Below are 18,728 nucleotides of genomic sequence, written 5' to 3'. Positions count from 1 at the left end.
TTTTTTTTTTTTTTTTTTTTTTGCCTGTCCCATTTGGTTCTTTAGCCGTCAGAATTGTTGTCTGAAGACCAACAAGGATACCCAATGGATTTATTTTGCCAAATGGATCATCATGGCATTGCCGTATTGGTCCATTTGATTGACCTTTGCTTTTATTATTTATTTTATTTTATTTTCAGTTGTTACAGACGGGACAGACATGAGTGAGGGATAGGAAAGGGAGAAAGAAAGAGGAAGGAAAAGAAAAACAGAAGGGGAGAGGGACAGTGAGAAAGGGGGGGGAAAAAAAATATCTCCGGGATCACCTGTTGAGAGAAAAAGAATAGAAAACAAGCAAAAAAAAAAACAAAACAAAGCAACATACTATACACAACACCATCGCATTAATCTAGCTAAGTGTAAACAGCAGTAAATACTAAATATTGAATGTTGTTGTGCAGCACGCAGGACAGACAGCGCACAATGTGCTTTGAAGTAGCAGCCAAGAAAGGTGTGATTTAAGTCTACGAACAGTGAACACCTGTGTGCACACCTGTGTGGGTCGGCGCGCTTGTATTCAAATGGTTTCCCCATGTAATGGTCTGCAAGAGGATGTAGAGAGCCATAGCCCTGTCCCCCAGGGCATGAAGCAGGCATGGAGGAGATCCAGGCCCCAGACATCCAGAGGCCCCAGAGTGCAAGAGCCCAAGGAGGACCACCGGAGGGGCATCCGTGCCACCTTCATGGGAAGGGCTGAGGATCCCCAGACGAGGGGTCACCCAGTAGCCACCGGGCAGAAACTAGAGGGGGCTGCACCGGCGTGCCCGCCGGCTCCGCCGGCAGCCAGCTGTGCCAGAGTGAACCGAGCCACAGGCACAGAGGCCGGAGGTCCGAGGGCCCTCCGCGCCCCGGAAGAGGCCTGACCGAGCAGCAGGCGCCAGGCCCCGCCAAGTAGCCACCGGGAGTGAGCTGGCACATGACCTGAGCGCCCAGCCCCGGACACCAAGAACCAACAATGCACCGACCCTTGAGGGCATCAGTCACCGGCAGGGAGTGTGGTGAGGGGAGATAGGCCTCCACACTTGGAGGGCCTGGGAGTTCCCAGAGAGGTGGAGTCTAAGACCCGACCTGACATATAGACACAGACAAACAGGCACACACAGATACAGACATGCATTCCCACCCTCATGCACACATATACAAACACTCAGCACTCACCCAACGTAGGAATAAACGTAAATGAACATGTACACACAATCACACTCCCCAAACATACTCTATACCCCGGGTCCAGGTATCCCGGGTTTGACTTATGGCATTTAGAACGGCGTTGGAAAACATAGCGTTTTCTCCCCTCAATTCAGTTATAAACTCATTTCACCTCAGCGGTAAGTGTCCTTAATATCTACCAAAAACAACCTTTTGGTTGTCAGTAAGCAGTTGATCATTTTCGCGATTAAAAAATGACTTTGTTCGGCGGCGTTCCCACCGCGAGCAGAACTCCGGTTAAAAAAACGCTGTTTTTGAACACTTTTATTTACTTAAGCACTTTAATGGGCTTACGTTGAAACAAAGTGCGATTGAATGATTATTGTTATGTGTTGCCTTGAATTCGGCTATGTTGTCTGTCAGACAGTTATTTTTCTTTATTGTTGTTTTTGTATTTGTTTGTAGCGAACGCTACTGGAATGTATAGATTAAGCTACGTAGCCAAGATGATTAATAATTTAACTGTTGTACATTGGTGGATGATGATGATTCATGATTCATGATTTGCATTGTTACATAGACTTGCAGAAAAATGTATTTGTTTACCGGTAAACTGAATCGAACTTGATGTGCTAATGGACATTTTTCTGACCTACAGGTCAGGTTTTTTTCCCCCTTTGAATTGATCTTCTTCATATTGAAGTGGCGAGCCGGTAGGACCATTCTTTGTTTTTTCCCCCACTTTGCCGTCTTTGGATTACGGACATATTTCCCCATTGTATGAAGCTGGACCCTAAGGAGGAATACCTTAAAAGTGAACTTTAAAAAGAAAAGGACCAAAAAGGACTCTTAACAAAAGGACTCTTGCACAGAAAATCACAGCAATTAATTTTTTAATTAATTGTGGGCATTTGTTTATGTTGTGTGTTGCATTAATTATTTTGTTCCACTTCCCCTTCCCCCATTTATTCAATATATTTTTGGTACAAGATATTGCAATCTTTGGTCTAGTCATTCACACCATCTAGGCTCCATAAAGAACTATTTCTTCTGCGCGTCAGTCAGTAAACTCATCCATTGCAATAAAACTAGTCCTTAAATAACTTTGTGTTACATCAGCCTCAGACTTCCACTCCCATTTCCTACACTGCTGACAAAAAAATGAAAATGCCAGACCCACCAGAGTATGTGGTGTATACAGATTCAGAGTTGGACATGGTGCGCATTGCTCCACAGTGGAAAGGAAAAGGACTGTAAGATGTCGAAGGAGCTCTATTGCAGACTTGTAAGGAACACAGTCACCAGCATGGTTGCAATCCTCCGTGCTAGTCCCATGGGGAAAGAAGTAAGATACCCCTCCAAACTCAAAATGAGAGCAATGTCACAGAAGATTGTCGACTGTTACCCCATGTTACTTGATGCTGACACACACATGCCATACGTAAGTCATTCTTTACCCACTACAATATCTAAAATTGAGTGAGATAATAAAAGTATGTACAAATATATATTATTTTACCACAGCTGACCATCTACACCAAACTGTACAAACGACTCCAAAATATGACGTCTCCAAGGAAGAGGCAGGGCTCCATGCCGCAACGAGGCAGGCTCGGGAAGACTCTTTTCAGCTCAGATGACACAGACAATGGGACTGAAAGTGACCTAAGTGGTGAAGCATGTGGTTCAAGTGACTATACCATACTTCTTGAGAGCAATGATGACCTCAGCGAGGATAACTCAAATGCAGGTGTGTACTTTGGTCTGCTGTACTAATGACTTTTGGACATATAAAACTTCAAAGAGACCACCTGCCCTCCGTTTTCTGTTCAGAGTGCATCACAAGATTTATACAGTGTTGAGTATTTTCCTTAACTTTCTAGCTATTCCCTGTTATTAAATTCTGTTCATCTTCTGTTTTTTCCTCAGAGAAAGAATCCCAATTGCCGCTACCCTCCACTGTACCAACTAAGTCAAACAATACTACCCTGGCTTTACCACTATTATCCAAGTCAGCCTCATGCTCTGCACCCAGGGCTGATATAGGTCCATCAACTGCACCTCCAGATGATGTTGTTGGTAAGTCCACCATCACCCGTATCCACCTCTCAGTCTGACTGTGGTTCCTCTTACAGCTCTTTCCAAAATATGGCTGCAGCAATGAACCCCGTTCTAAGTGTTTATTCCATAAATCATAGTGGTTTGGCATTAACTCAAGTTGGTGTGTAAAATCAACATATGATAGATCCCTCATTCCAGTTTGCCAGTTAGCCATAGTAAGTATTTTAACACTTTGTGTTGTAGTGGGTGTTATTCAGTGCTGATTATTTACACATGTAAATCCTCATGCTGGTTACATCTATCATGCCTTATCACAGTGTTTGTGTCATAGATCAAATTACCTAAAATATTTTTATCCATCAGCTCATAATCACTGTCCACACTGATGTGAACGATATACACAGTAAACAACCTTTACCTTATTTTCACCACAGTTTTATTCACGGGCATCTTAAACTTTCGTTTTAATATTTGATTCTGTTCAAACTAACAATTAACATAAATCCATGATCATTATAAGAAAAGGACACGAAGGGAAATGATCTGGACATATAGGATCAGTTCATTACTCAAACATATTTAACCTAAACATTAATTCTCATAAATATTATACTGAAAACGATAACTTAAAAACAACCATGCAACCTTACTAGAAATGACTGATTAGAAAAATCTGACTTTTTTGAAGTCTAGTTACACCATGTCTTACAATTGCTCTTTGCTTTCCCTAGCATACCATGACAGCCTGAAGATGCAGGCAAGGCATTACAAAACCTTGAGCAACATGTACAGGAAACCCAATGCAAAACCCAACCAAAGTGACGTTGCTCAAATTTTGGACCTGGAGTTTGAGGCCAGACGAGCTTTTATTGACGCAGATGTTACAAGGGAAGAAGACAGGCCCAGAAAAATATTTGAAGCATACCCATGCTTCAAAGACACACGAAATGTAAGTTCAACTACCTTCAGTTACATTCCTTGCTGTCTCTGGATAGGTTTAGTTAGTTCTTGACTAACTGAGCACAACTTTGTCATAGGCATTGGATGAACTGTGTCGCATTGTTGGTGGCTCCAACTGCAAATACATAGATTAAATGAAGGGTCGATGGGCAGGGTTTTGTTCGAAGGTGCAGTTCTATGGCATTTGGAAGGTCCTGAAACCACCTCTTCCCTTGGATGTACATGGAGGTAAGTGGCCTTTTCATACATTAAATCCATACATCAGATAAGTTCAGATTACTTTATTAAGATACTTTTCTCTGTCCACAGTGGATTTTACTGTCACTCTCTTCAATGCACTTCCATCTCTTTTTCCTTCAAAAACTACACCACCAAAGCTGCTGAGAAGTGCCAGTGAGGCTCTCCTTCATATCCTCAAGGTGAGAACAGCTATTAGCAATACCAGCCACTGTAACTTGTACTCCATTTACTTGTATTATTATTATTATTATTATTATTAATATTGTTATTTTGCTTTTCATGCTTAATAAGAGTGGGTCAAAGTTTAGTTCAGCAGGGATTAAATTACTCCTTATTCAGGATTCCTTAATTGTTATTCAAAACCTACTCCAGAGAGGCAGCGCAGAGCAAAAGCACATTGCAATTGGGATACAAGTAGAAGCAGTAAAATGATATATTTAAAAAGGCCTTCAAAAACTAGAATATGTAACAAAGTTTAAAAAAAATGAGAAAAAAGCACAAATAGACATGATAAAAATGCTGCAAAGTAGAGAAAATTCATGCTCAGAATTAATACATTTCCAAAATTTCATATTTATGTAAGTCAGATATTTTATATTTATTTCTTCTATTCCAACAGTAAATCAGTTTGAGCATTCTAAACTCTTGATATAGCAACCCTTTCATTTAAAGAATTTGTCCTTTTTTTTGTGCTTTTCTAGCCGGGTGAAGATGCTATGCTATACCTGGAGAAGCGGCCTCTCTCCTTCCCAGTGCTACTTTTTGATGGGACAACCAGCATTGTTGCTGTAGGAAATATACCAGTGACCACTCTCCCCTTGGAGGATTTCTGGGAAGGAATGTTGGTGTTGATGGCATATTACTACACCTTGCACTTAAAATACCCGAAATGTGTTGTAACTGTTCTCTCTGTCATACAAATTGAGGTAATCACTGATGCCATCCATGATCAAGATGTCACTAGTGCATATAAGAAAGCAATAGCTGAATGGAAGTCATTCTTTGAAAAATAGGTGAATACCAAGCAGAATTTTATCAGGTCTTTTGCAGTTTGTTTAGTTTTGTAGTACGTTTGTACAACTTTGTTCCTAATTTGCCTAGCAATGTCCTGAGAAACTGCTTTACTTATAATGCCTTACAAATGAAAGTTGTTTTTTTCTTAATGACACTTTAACTGAGGCATGTAAAGTTTTAAGTCAGTAATGCCGTTATTTACAACATTGTGAGACTATGTGACTGTCACAAAAGGTCAAAAATGTATTTTTTCTCTGTTTAGGCCTTTTAAAGGGTTGATTTAGACTTTTAGGGATTGTGCAGCAGCATTGTTTACAAAAAGGGTTTTGTTCTCATGAGAGGAATAAATGTTGACATATATCACTCTTGTCCTGGGTGTGATTTCAGTTGAAGCCAAGGAGTATTCTAGAAAAAAGGTCTGTTTTAAGGTTTTTTTTGCTTGGATTTAATATGGATTAGGCTATATTTTAAGATAAGCCAACCTGAATCAAGAAACAAATTAATCATACTTCACTAATATTGAGTAGTTTTTCATAGTATTAGAACTATTTTTTCTCATTGCAGTGCATTCATTCAGTGCATTTGCTGCAAGTAAGAATTCAAAATATAAAAAAAGACTGTAATTTAGCATATTTAACTTAACTTTAGCTGATTTTAACCCTCTTCAATTCTCAAATGTGTTCTTTTATTTCTGGATTAAAAAATCTTATTTCAAGATTTCTTATTAAGTAAAATAAACTTGCTGCATGGACAGATAATTTCACTTGTTTTCAGTGCTTTTTGTATCAAATGTAGCATTTGTTTCCTAAATGTAAACTAGCCATTTTTGCAGTGTACTAGGTGTGTTGCAACAGGGACACATGGAAAAGTTGCAGGACAGCGGCCCTCGAGGACTGGAGTTTGAGACCCCTGCCGTATGGTGTTCATGCAGTTTTCTATCCCACAGTTACAGCATGTCTGACTGCCTGTTCAGCATATGCAAATATATATGATGAGTTTAAGCATGTGATGACAAAGGTCTTCCAGTGTGGTGTTTGCCATCACATGTCACAGACATCTAGATGATCATTTGGAATAAACAAAAAAACTAAAAACTTGTTACTTCATCTTTATTATATTATCTTTATTATTATTATTGTTCTTATTTTACATTTTTCATTGTTAGGCATTAGGTTTATTTGTAGTAGTCCTTTCCAACTTCTTTCCCTCTTCCACGGTACTGTGTCAGCTTGACAGCATCTATTTGGGGTTGGGAGTGGAACAGAAAGCAAGGAAATCCAAAGTGCCATTAAAACCAGGGGAGGTTCTTATATTTCAGAAGAAGGGATTAATTCAAAAGAAATGACCTCAATGCCATATTTTATTTAGGAACCGTAGAGAACATTTTGTAAAATAACACATTCTTATAATTTCACCCTCAGATAAGCCAAGCTACAACTTTCAGGGAAGGTGATGTAGGTACAGAGCATGTGAGAGTGGTTAAGTTAATGTCTCTTGTCTAGATGAAGGCACAAGAAGGATGAATGGCAAGGCGTAGAGATTCAGTATCTTCAGTGGACAATCCATTTCTGGCACAAAACACCTGTAAAAGATGGCTGATTTAGGAGGTGACCTGACAACTTCAGCCTGTCAAACATAGCAATGGAGCAGTATGTAAAAAAAATAAAAAAATAATCATTAAGCATGCAATCAGTACCCTAAGAATTATTATGGTAGTTAAACACAGTGATAGTCACATATCATATCACTTCAAACAGAGGTGATCCAGTAATGCTGCACTAATGAATTAGACTAACTATTCATTTTAGCTAAAGTTATTAAGTTAGTTAAAGAGTTGAGATTCCCAACTTTGGAATTCTACTAGAAACAGTCGATCATATTTGTTTGTCAAAGCTGAATTCAGGGAAAACTAGACTAAATTAGCGTTTTCAGCTAACAGCTATAATAAGCATAAACGTTACTGTAAGGCTATCATTTGTTAACATGACGCTTGTTCTTATACATGTAATACATTTATTACCAACCTGAGAGTTTATCCACTGGTCATTCAACATGACAAATGACTTCTGAAGTCTTAGTTCAGCTCAAGATGCTGTAGATTCCCGTCAGTAACACTTTCGGTCCGCTAGTAAAACGTAGTTCTATTAATCTGCGTTCATTACTCTTGAACCGGAACTGGATGTAAGTCCCAAAAAACTGAATTTTGGAACTGAAATTGAATTGTAGAACTGAAACTGAATGGTGAGAAGTAAATCTGAAATTATTCGCGAGCTAAACTTTTAAAGGATAAAATACAGTTTCAAAGCAAATAAATTCTTTTTCAAAATATAAAATTCAATTTCAATTTAGTGATGATCATTTTTAAACCAATACATTGAATTTCAAATTAGGCTAATTCATATTCAGTTTTTAAAAGCATTTATTCAAGTTACAATTCAGATTCAATCCGAGAAATTCAAATTCAAATTTAACTTATTCAAATTCAATTTCTGATGGCACAGATTTCTGCCCATATTATGTGATTTAACTGGTATTTAAAGGGTTAAAATTCTGAATTTGAATGAAATTTTGATTTTCATGAATCGCACTGATGCCAATTTAAAAAATTAAGTCAATGAAAGTGGAAATTTAAAAAATTCTATATTAGTTTTATAGCATTTTGGAAACGTAAACAAGGGGTGGCCATTTTTGTCCACAAACAAGCTGAGAGGAAGTTTTTTAATGTTTTTGCTCTCCCTGCACAAAAATAACAATGCATTATAATCAATGTTGATGTGAATCAATTACTTGTCCCAGACTCTACAATTAATAATACAAGAAATTCCAGTAGCACTGCAATTATATAAAATTGTGAGATTTGAGGTTGTCTTCCAGCTAGTGCAGTGGACAAACAAACTGGTGTTTAAAGGGTTAAAATTTTTTAAACTAATAACTATTTTATATTTATGAAAAGAACTGAAGTTAGTTAAACGCTTTATGCAGAAAAAATGGCAAAAAACCCATAAAATAATACAATTTACAGACCTAATCTCTTGGTGGCCACTTTTGGCCACAAACAAGCTGAAAGGATAGTAATTTTGAACAAACCCAGAGGGTTAAATCACCGTCAATTTCAGTCTTTTATGTGGGAAATAGATTGAGAGTTTGCTGACATTCCTTATACAGAGTTCCGTTGGCTGAGTTGGGGAAGTTCTCAATAGTTTTTGAGCTCAGCAAGGAAATCCGTCAGTTCATGGACATGGCATGTATGATGCGGTGAAGGTATTTCAAGTGAAGCTGTCACAAATGCACCAGTGTAACTTGCCTCACTATCCCTGTTGCCAAGTAATTTTGAACCAAGTCGGCGCAGTTTGATAATAAACTGAGCGCACTGCGCACTGAGTTTGCGCGCCGCTTTGGTAACTTTGAAGCACAAGTTCTGTCTACATGCGGCTCAAACCTTGTGTATGCTTTAATTTGTTTTTTTTTGTTTTTTTGTTTGTTTGTTTGTTTGTTTTTTTGGGGGGGGGGGGGCAGCATGTTCATATTTCTAACTTGCATAATTTTGACAGGATATATTTTTATGAAGAGCAAAATATTTAAAGTTAAAGTTTATTTTTTAAGATTATTTATTCTGGAATAATATTCCTGTCTGTTTTTGTTCATAGTCTGTTCAATAAATGGTTTTCTTGTGGTCCCCTGTGCAATTGAGTTTGACACCCCTGAATTAAAATTCTGTCTGGGTCATTGGTTGATTAATAAGCTGGAGTGGAATATTGCTGCCACACCCCCTCCTCAGTCTGTCCTCAAGAATTTGGACAATTAGCATGTCTTGAGGGTGTTGATTCAATAAAACTAAGATATTCATCCTGCTGTAACCAGGTTTTTGTAAGCCATGAAAAACCAATGTGTTGATCAATTATTAAAATGTACTAACAGGGACTTAGAAGAGATACACCTAATATTTAATAATCCATTTTTCACAGTTTTACTCTTTGGTGCAGTTGTGGATACAAGATTGTTCTTTCGTTGTGATATTTAAATTGTTTTCTGGTTGATTGATTTTTGGTTGTTTGGGGGCTGACACAGTCTCTAGGGGCATCGAGTTTTAGGGGGACAACAGGAGGAGAGAAGCTGCAGAGAGTTATGTAAGACTTCAACTCTGCTCCCTGGTCCCAACTCTGGATAGTCACAATTGGGTGTTTTTTTAAATAAATTTGGTTAGATTTCTGAAAATGAGAGCTGCTCTATCCACATGTCACTCCTGGCCCGGTTGCGGAGGGTACCAGAGAAAACTACTGAGTCCGACATTGTTTTGGCAAAGTTACACACTGATTCAACTTAAATTTTTGTGACCTCCGATTGATGTAACTGGGTGTCATTACGGCCGATGTGAATTATAATGTTACTGAATTTATGTTTGCCCTTAGCCAGCAGTTTTAAATGTCCCGCTTCACATGTCTTAGAACAGAATCAGCAATTAACAGAGTTTGATCCCCGGCAGATGTTGCCAAGTGGGGAAAACTGACAGTGATGTGTTTCCCTCTTTATGCACTGAAGCTGGCACGTTCCCTGAGTTTTTCCAGCAAGATGGTGCACCACCACATTATGGGTGCCAGGTCTGAGCATTCCTAGATGAACAGTTTCCTGGAAAGTGGATTGGTCATCGTGGGCCAGTTGAATGGCCCCAAAGGTCTCCCAATCTGACCCCCTTAGACTTTTATCTTTGGGGTCATCTGAAGGCAATTGTCTATGGTGTGAAGATACGAGATGTGCAGCACCTAAAACTACAGATACTGGATGGCTGTGCTGGCATTTCTCCTGCGGTGTTGCTATCAGTGTGTGAAGAGTGGGAGAAGAGGGTTGCATTGACAATCCAACACAATGGGCAGCACATTGAACACATGTTATAAGTGGTCAGAAACTTGTAAATAAGTCATGACAGAATAAAGTTACGTTGAAACCAAGCACAGCATTGTTTTTCTTGTGACATTACCAATAAGTTTGATGTGTCACATGGCCCTTTTCCTATTGAAAAACAAAAGTTGTATCCAAGATGGCCGAGTTCTAAATGGCCACCATGGTCACCACCCATCTTGAGGAGTTTGCCCCCTCACATATACTAATGTGCCACAAACAGGACTTTAATATCACCAACCATTCCCATTTTATTACGGTGTATCCATATAAATGACCCACCCTGTAGATTAGAGGGCAAGTACAATTACAGTACAATTAAAATGCATGCCGTGGAAGAGTTTGGGTCTTAGGAGGTTAAAGAAAGAAACGGCTACTTTCTTACTTAACCCAAATATGTTCACACTGCAGGCAAAAATATAACAGAGCACTCATTTGCCTTAGATTAGTCAAAGACACCTGACTTCTGTTACTCGCCAGTAACCAGAGGTCTGTGGCCTGGTATAATGGCATCTAAGAGTATACCATTCAGCAGTGAGGGATGTAATGATTTACCAGCGGTAGCTATGTAATGCACTGATGTCTTATTAGGGACGTAAGGAGGAAATATTTTATGTAAAATTTGGTGTGTTTAACAAAAACAAAATTCATTTACATCCTGCTTTGCAAAATGTTGTTAACAGAGAAAACATCCATAAAAGCTGAAGGCCTTCAGTAACTTTATAGCAACGCTGAAGCGAGCCTTGGAACAACCAGAACCCCCAAGAAAGCAAGCAAAAATCAGTGATTCAATGGCAGTGGGTGCAAACAGACGACCACAGGCAAAGGTTTACAAGCTCATGATTAATTTCCTTTGTGAAGGTTTTTCTGTGGTTGAACAACCTTCTTTTAAAGAACTTTTGTTGACACTGAATCCTCAATGCAAAGTCATTTATAGAATGAAAAGAGGGAGCTGCCAATCAGATGAAAAAAACTTTGATGTTGCACCTCAGTAAAGTCAGCCATGTTGCCACCATTTCAGATCATTGAAAAGCACACCAGCAATGTTTCATAGGGGTCACAGCTCCAGGACATCGCCTTTGATATCCTAGCTGGTGCACTTGATGGCATTCATTGTGAATACAGAATAAGGGGGAAAGTGGTAAGAATGACTACAGACAGTGGCTCGAACTTTATTAAAGCATTCAGTGTGTTTGGTGAACAAAGTCAGCCTAAGGAAGCGGAGTAGGAGTCAGATCAAGACTCTTCTGAAGAGACCAAAGCAGACTACCTGGACACATTCACCATCCTGGAGCAAGATAGTGGTCTTGAGTACCAGCTTCCTCCACATCAAAGGTGTGCATTAAATTTAGTCACCGCAATAGATGCTGCCAAGGCAGAAGAGATGCATGATGCATACAAACGGCTATCACGAGCAGCCTTTGGGAAATGCCAAGCAATCTGGAATAAGTCAGGTCGGTCCTACATGGCAGCAGAAATTGTGGAAAGTGTTCCAGCTCATCTGGCCAAATAAAACTCGGTGGAACTCAACATACATAGCTCTGGAGAGAATTATAGAGATCATACAAAAGAAGGGGGAGGGTGCAATGGAATGTCTGTGAAGAATTCAAAGTGAAAATGTGAGTTTTATTTCTTATTTCTAAAGTATGACGCAAATGACACAGGTGGAAATCAATGCCTGGAGCTACCTCACTTATTTGTTTTTCAAACCTTTTTTTGAATTTTTAAAATACATGTCCATACTTGCATTTTGTCCATACTATGCCTGATTTACTAAAAATGATTTTTCTTTATATCATACAGGCTGAGTCCAACTGAAATTGCTTTCCTGACTGAGTACTGCACTGTGATGAAGCCTGTGGTGAAGGCTTTAAATATTCTTCAGTCTGAGACCAATGGCTCCTTCCAGTGATCTTCCAGCTGAAAGCTAAACTCAGCAGACTGAAGACCTCCACCAAAATGTCTCTCCCACTCATCAGAGCCATTCAGGAGTCCAAAAGCACTTTGGTGGGATGATGGAAGACCCTGAACTGATTGCTGCTGCAATCCTTCTTCCGAAGTTCAAGACCACCTGGACTGAGAGGCCTGATATCATAGAAGCAGGTCTGATTTCATAATTGAATATCATGCCGTAATCAGTTGTATCTTATGAATTTCAATAATTAATTAACTAAATTAACTATTACTTAAATAAAGTACAATAACATGCATCTTTCTACACAAACTATAGTTTTTGTAATTCATGCATTATATTAAAATCTTTTTGCCTCATTTATCCAAAATTAATTGTCAGAAATATTTAATATGTGTTGTGTATTTCAAATCAAATTAAATCAAAATTTATTTATATAGCACATTTAAAAACAACAGTTTTGATCAAAGTGTTTCACAAGTTAGGAAATAAATAAAATAAGACAAATTTACCAAACAACAACACAAGGCGAGACAAACATAGAAACCAACCAAATGATAATCAAACTATTTTACGTCAGAGGCAGAGTAAAAAGATGGGACTTTAAACGAGATTTAAAAGACTGAACAGTCTCAGGAGGGCAAATGGCAATAGGGAGGTTGTTCCACAGTCTAGGAGCTGCAATAGCAAAGGCACGATCACCTCTGGTTTTCAACCTAGACTTAGGTTGCATTAAGAGCATCTGGTTAGAAGATCTTAGTGCTTTTTTAGGATTATACAAATGAAGAAGTTCTGTTAACTAGGGGCAGTGTTATTTAAGATTTTATAAGTGAGTAAAAGAATTTTAAGTCCAGGAGTTTAGTTCTCCGTCTTTAATGAAGCTTCACAGAAGAACTGTGATACAGCAGGGCTTGCCATGATAAATCCAACTGTGATACAGCCAGATATGCACTTATAATTGTGGCAGATGCAGTATAGGTGACTATAAGCATGGTTGTCTGGAAACAGAAACAGGTAATACGATAATTAGCAGGGTCAAAGATAACTAAGCAACAATCAGAACACATCATCTGCTCAGACACAGCAATATTTTACAATGTCCACAAGGGGTCGCCGTAAGACCAGAAGTTGGCTAAATAGCACATATCTTCCCAGTTGCTAGTACTAAGGCAAGAATGAAGCTAACAACAGTTAAACTAAACAATAAACAACAGAAAAATCCTTTAACCAAGGGATGTAATCATTGGAGGAGATACTGGCCACTGGTATTAACTTAGTGCAAATTAATTAAGTAATTAAATAAATCTACTAATGTGATATCAGTGTACCAGGGCATAACTTTAGCTTTAACATGCACAAACTATAACTATTATCATACTAGCTAACCTGTCAAAAGTAAGAACACTTACAGTTTCATTAATGCACACGGAATCACACAAACTGCGTTACAACTGCCATGCTCTGCCGCTGCCTTTCGCCTCTCACTTTCCCTCTGCGTGATGCGCACATGATCACTGATGCGCTCATTTGGGTGCGCTTGATTCTTGCCTCTAGACATCCTGAGGCCGTGTCAGCAGGGAATTTGCACAAAGGTCATTGGGGGAGAGAAAAGGCTTAGCTTTAGAAATTTGACGTAGCTGATAGAAGCTGGATTTAACCACAGTAGATACTTGTTTCTCTAATTTGAAGAAGCTATCCAAGAGTACCCCAAGGTCTCTTACAATGTGGGAGAGGTAGCTAGCAAGTGGGCCAAGGGTAACGGTTAGTTGGTTCAAAGGGATATGGCTGTCAAAGACAATAACTTCAGTTTTACTGTCTTTCAAAGTAGGAGTTTTGAGATAGCCAGGTTCTCACATCATGAAGACAGTTAAACAATTTATGCAATGGATCTGTGACATTCAAACTCAAAGGAAAATAAATTTGAATGTCATCGGCATAACAATGGAAAGAAATATATATATATATATATATCTTTGGAAAATAGATCCTAAGGGCAACATGTACAGAGAGAATAACATAGGGCCCAAAACAGACCCCTGGGGCACACCACAGAAAAAGGAGCAGCAGAGGAGGAGGAGTATTGCCCCATAGCAGGGGTGATTCTAGGATCAGAGCTTTGGGGGTGCTGAGCACCCAGAGAGCTGCCCAGCCAGGCAAGATAAACCTGTCTCTGTCAGTCCCTGCATCCTTAAATGTTGTCCTGAGTTCTCTCTGACTGTCAATTTGATGCATTTAAACCCCTGTTCCTCCCTGTCCTCATCGTCTGTTGTCTTCATCTCCGTTATCAGTCATAATTTTACCATCTCTGTGCAAGTCTGCAAATTTCTTTATTAAATCATAAGATTCTTAAATTCATCAAGTCTCTCTGTGCCTGGGTCCTCGTCACAAAACATGACATCACTGTTTTGTACATTTTAACACAATTTAATCCCCACATTTGTGAAAGAAAAGCAAAACACTTTTTTGAAAAGTCTGTAACAAAACCATCAAATCTGATCAAGGTTATTTAAATGCTGCAAAAGAAGAATGGATTGGAATAAAAAAAATACATATCCTAACCTTAATTACTGGGGGAGAATAATGAATGATGCTCATAGTGAGTAAAAAGTAAACTGAGTGCATTTTTTAGACAGGGATTCACTTTTAATGTGTATGTATAATATAATACAGATACATAAAAACACTCCCAAAACAGAATAAATTATTCCAAATAAATTATTACAAAATATTTTAAAAAAGAATATAAAAATGGAGGCCACTTTGCCTGTGGTAGAAGGTATACAATGTATGAAAAAATCTTTACTGCAGATACTAATTTTGTGTTGTAAGATTTATGAGTTTCATGCATTCATAGTGGTATTTAGGAGAGCTTGACATTTTTCTCAGGTGGTACACACTGTAAAAAGTTTGAGAAACACTGATAAGTGTGTGTGTGCTTTTGGAAAACATTTAAAGCTGCTGTACAGAATCTTTGAAACAAGCTTAAAACATTTTTAGAGCTGGGCACACAGGTTTTGCAGCTGTTTGAGCTAAGATTTTTCAAGTTATTCACATAATGAAAACCTATACGTTGTTTCGGGCGAGTTCCACATTCGAATGCATGTAAATCGTAAGAAACGCACTGGCTTGACGAAATAAAGCGTTTTTGTACAACTTGATATAAATAGCTGTAACTTTTGATAGAAGACTCAGACACACATATTTATGGCTTTATCTCATAGAATTCAATATCCCTGTGCTGGGCAAACAGGTTTTGCAGCTGTTTGAGCTAAGATTTTCAAGTTATTCACAAGATGAAAACCTATACGTTATTTCGGGCAAGTTCCCAATTCAAATACATGTAATCGTAAGAAACGCACTGGCTTGAAGAAATAAAGCGTTTTTGTCGAACTTCAAAAACGTTCTACAAAAACGCTAAAAGCTTTAACTTTTGATAGAAGACTAAGACACACATATTTATGGCTTTATCTCATAGAATTCAATATCCCTGTGCTGGGCAAACATGTTTTGCAGCTGTTTGAGGTAAGATTTTCAAGTTATTCACATAATGAAAACCTATACTTTGTTTCGGGCGAGCTCCCCATTCAAATGTAAGAAACGCACTGTCTTGACGAAATAAAACGTTTTTATACAACTTCATATAAATAGCTGTAACTTTTGATAGAAGACTCAGACACACATATTTATGGCTTTATCTCATAGAATTCAATATCCCCGTGCTGGGCACACAGGTTTTGCAGCTGTTTGAGCTAAGATTTTTCAAGTTATTCACATAATGAAAACCTATACTTTGTTTCGGGAGAGCTCACAATTCAAATGCATGTAAATCGTAAGAAACGCACTGGCTTGAAGAAATAAAGCGTTTTTGTCGAACTTCAAAAACATTCTACAAAAACGCTAAAAGCTGTAACTTTTGATAGAAGACTCAGACACACATATTTATGGCTTTATCTCATAGAATTCAATAATCCCGTGGTGGGCACAATGGTTTTGCAGCTGTTTGAGTTAAGATTTTTCAAGTTATTCACATAATGAAAACCTATACTTTGTTTCGGGCGAGTTCCCCATTCAAATGCATGTAATCGTAAGAAACGCATTGACGAAATAAAGCGTTTTTGTACAACTTCATACAAATAGGTGTAACTTTTGACTCAGACACACATATTTATGGCTTTATCTCATAGAATTCAATTTCCCCGTGCTGGGCAAACAGGTTTTGCAGCTGTTTGAGCTAAGTTTTTTCAAGTTATTCACATAATTAAAAACTATACTTTGTTTCGGGCGAGTTCCCCATTCAAATGCATGTAAATCGTAAGAAACGCACTGGCTTGACGAAATAAAGCGTTTTTGTACAACTTCATATAAATAGCTGTAACTTTTGATAGAAGACTCAGACACACATATTTATGGTTTTATCTTATTGAATTCAATTTTCCCGTGCTGGGCACACAGGTTTTGCAGCTGTTTCAGCTAAGATTTTCAAGTTATTCACAAGATAAAAACCTATACGTTGTTTCGGGCGAGCTCCCCATTCAAATGCATGTAATCGTAAGAAACAATAAAGTGTTTTTGTACAACTTCATATAAATAGCTGTAACTTTTGATAGAAGACTCAGACACACATATTTATGGCTTTATCTCATAGAATTCAATAATCCCGTGGTGGGCACAATGGTTTTGCAGCTTTTTGAGTTAAGATTTTTCAAGTTATTCACATAATGAAAACCTATACTTTGTTTCGGGCAAGTTCCCCATTCAAATGCATGTAATCGTAAGAAACGCATTGACGAAATAAAGCGTTTTTGTACAACTTCATACAAATAGGTGTAACCTTTGACTCAGACACACATATTTATTAGGGGTGCAACGATACTCGTATCGATATTGAACCGTTCGATACAGTGCTTTCGGTTCGGTACGCATATGTATCGAACAATACAACATTTTTAATTTATTTTATCAACTTTCCTTCTGACGATGCTGTCTGTGTTGAGCGCTCAGTGGATCTGCGCTCGACAGTGCAGCCTAGGCGGAGTAGTCTAACGCAGATTCACTGAGCGCAGGGCAAGCTAGCGAGACAGAAGCTAAGCTCTCGTTGCAACATGGCAAATTGAACCTCCCCCACCCTCATTCAGATCTGGCGTTTGGAACTATTTTGGTTTTCATGTGACATATGACTCTGAAGGTAAGCACGTCATGGACTAAAGTAAAACAGTATGTTGGATGTGCCAGCAATGCTCAATTGCAAGGGTGGGAACTAGTGTGTTAGCGCAGTTAGCTGGTTAACGTGTTGGCCGTCCAGCCCCACACACGGGGAGATCCGCGGTAGCTCGTTAACGGAGATTTGCCGTGTTGTGGCGTTAACCTCATTTCAGATTAACGCTGACAGCACTAGTGGGAACACAACGAATATGACTGCACATTTACACCGACATCATCCTAGTGCAAAGACAAGTGGAAGCAGACAAAAACAACAAGCACGCATGCTACAAACTTTACCCAAGTCATTTAGACAGCCGTTAACACATGATTCTCCTTATGGGGACCTGATATGTTTAATATGCTGCTGAAAATATTGCCCAGAAGAAGCGTATAGTATAGCTTTTATTTTGGAAAGAGCCATTTCTTAGTAATAAACTCTTTTCCAAAGATGAGTGATTCCTCAATCAGATACAGGGCTCGCAAAATCGCTAGCCCAGCTAGCGATCTTTCCAGTTGTGCTACCAAAATCTATCTCTGCCCTGCCCGTCGGCCTATCGTAGGAAGGAAAAATATATGTCAATGCTTTTGCATTCTTTTGGAAATGTAGCTGGGTAATTATGTCATTGGCATCGGTAAGCCACTGTCAATATGTGACATATTGAAATCGCGTTTGAATTTGCGCTTGTTTTTTGCTTTCACTTTGCAATCGCACTAACTGTGTATAGAGAGCGACAGTACTGATTGGTGAGTGATGATAATTTGCGCACCAATTCCTCTGACATCGTCTTATCAATCGTTAGCTTACTATGCAAACATGACAAGTGAAATCTCCTGCAGCTTAAACATGTGAGAGGTTGATCGCGCAGAGAATCGCTGAGCGTTATGTGAGTGCGTGTGTAAAAGCAGCAGGATATATATTTTAGTTCTGCTGAGCCAATAAGACAGGTCAGGGTGAAGAAGTGACAGCCAAAGAAAAGCTTACCACAAAAAGTTATGACAAATCAGATTATAAGGCGAAAAGAAAGTGCAGCTTTATGGTTTCATGGACAAAAGAATTTCTGTGGCTGCAATATGACGAGCTAAATAACCAGGGCTGCACATAAGTGGTCCGCAGGTGCGCATTCGCTGTCAAAATAAAAAACGCGCACAAGATAAGAAGTTGCAACGCATGTTTGCGTACATAAGATTTTCTGGAGGAGGACAGACATTTGTTTAGAACTCTTAAAGATGTCGAAGAAGCTCCTTTAAGCAGTTA

At 38.7% G+C, this 18,728-nt stretch overlaps 1 pseudogene; it reads left to right on the top strand.

Annotated features, from left to right (window-relative positions):
- The first annotated feature begins 2,446 nt into the window (after positions 1 to 2,446).
- LOC118455467 (uncharacterized) lies at positions 2,447 to 5,462 on the top strand (annotated as a pseudogene).
- Positions 5,463 to 18,728: the final 13,266 nt, after the last annotated feature.

Source organism: Neolamprologus brichardi, unplaced genomic scaffold (assembly GCF_056152115.1).
Source record: "Neolamprologus brichardi isolate AB-2024 unplaced genomic scaffold, ASM5615211v1 NODE_ptg000031l+_length_7269946_cov_1, whole genome shotgun sequence".
In the NCBI taxonomy this organism is placed as follows: Eukaryota; Metazoa; Chordata; class Actinopteri; order Cichliformes; family Cichlidae; genus Neolamprologus; species Neolamprologus brichardi.
This window is presented reverse-complemented; position numbering and strand designations above follow the sequence as displayed.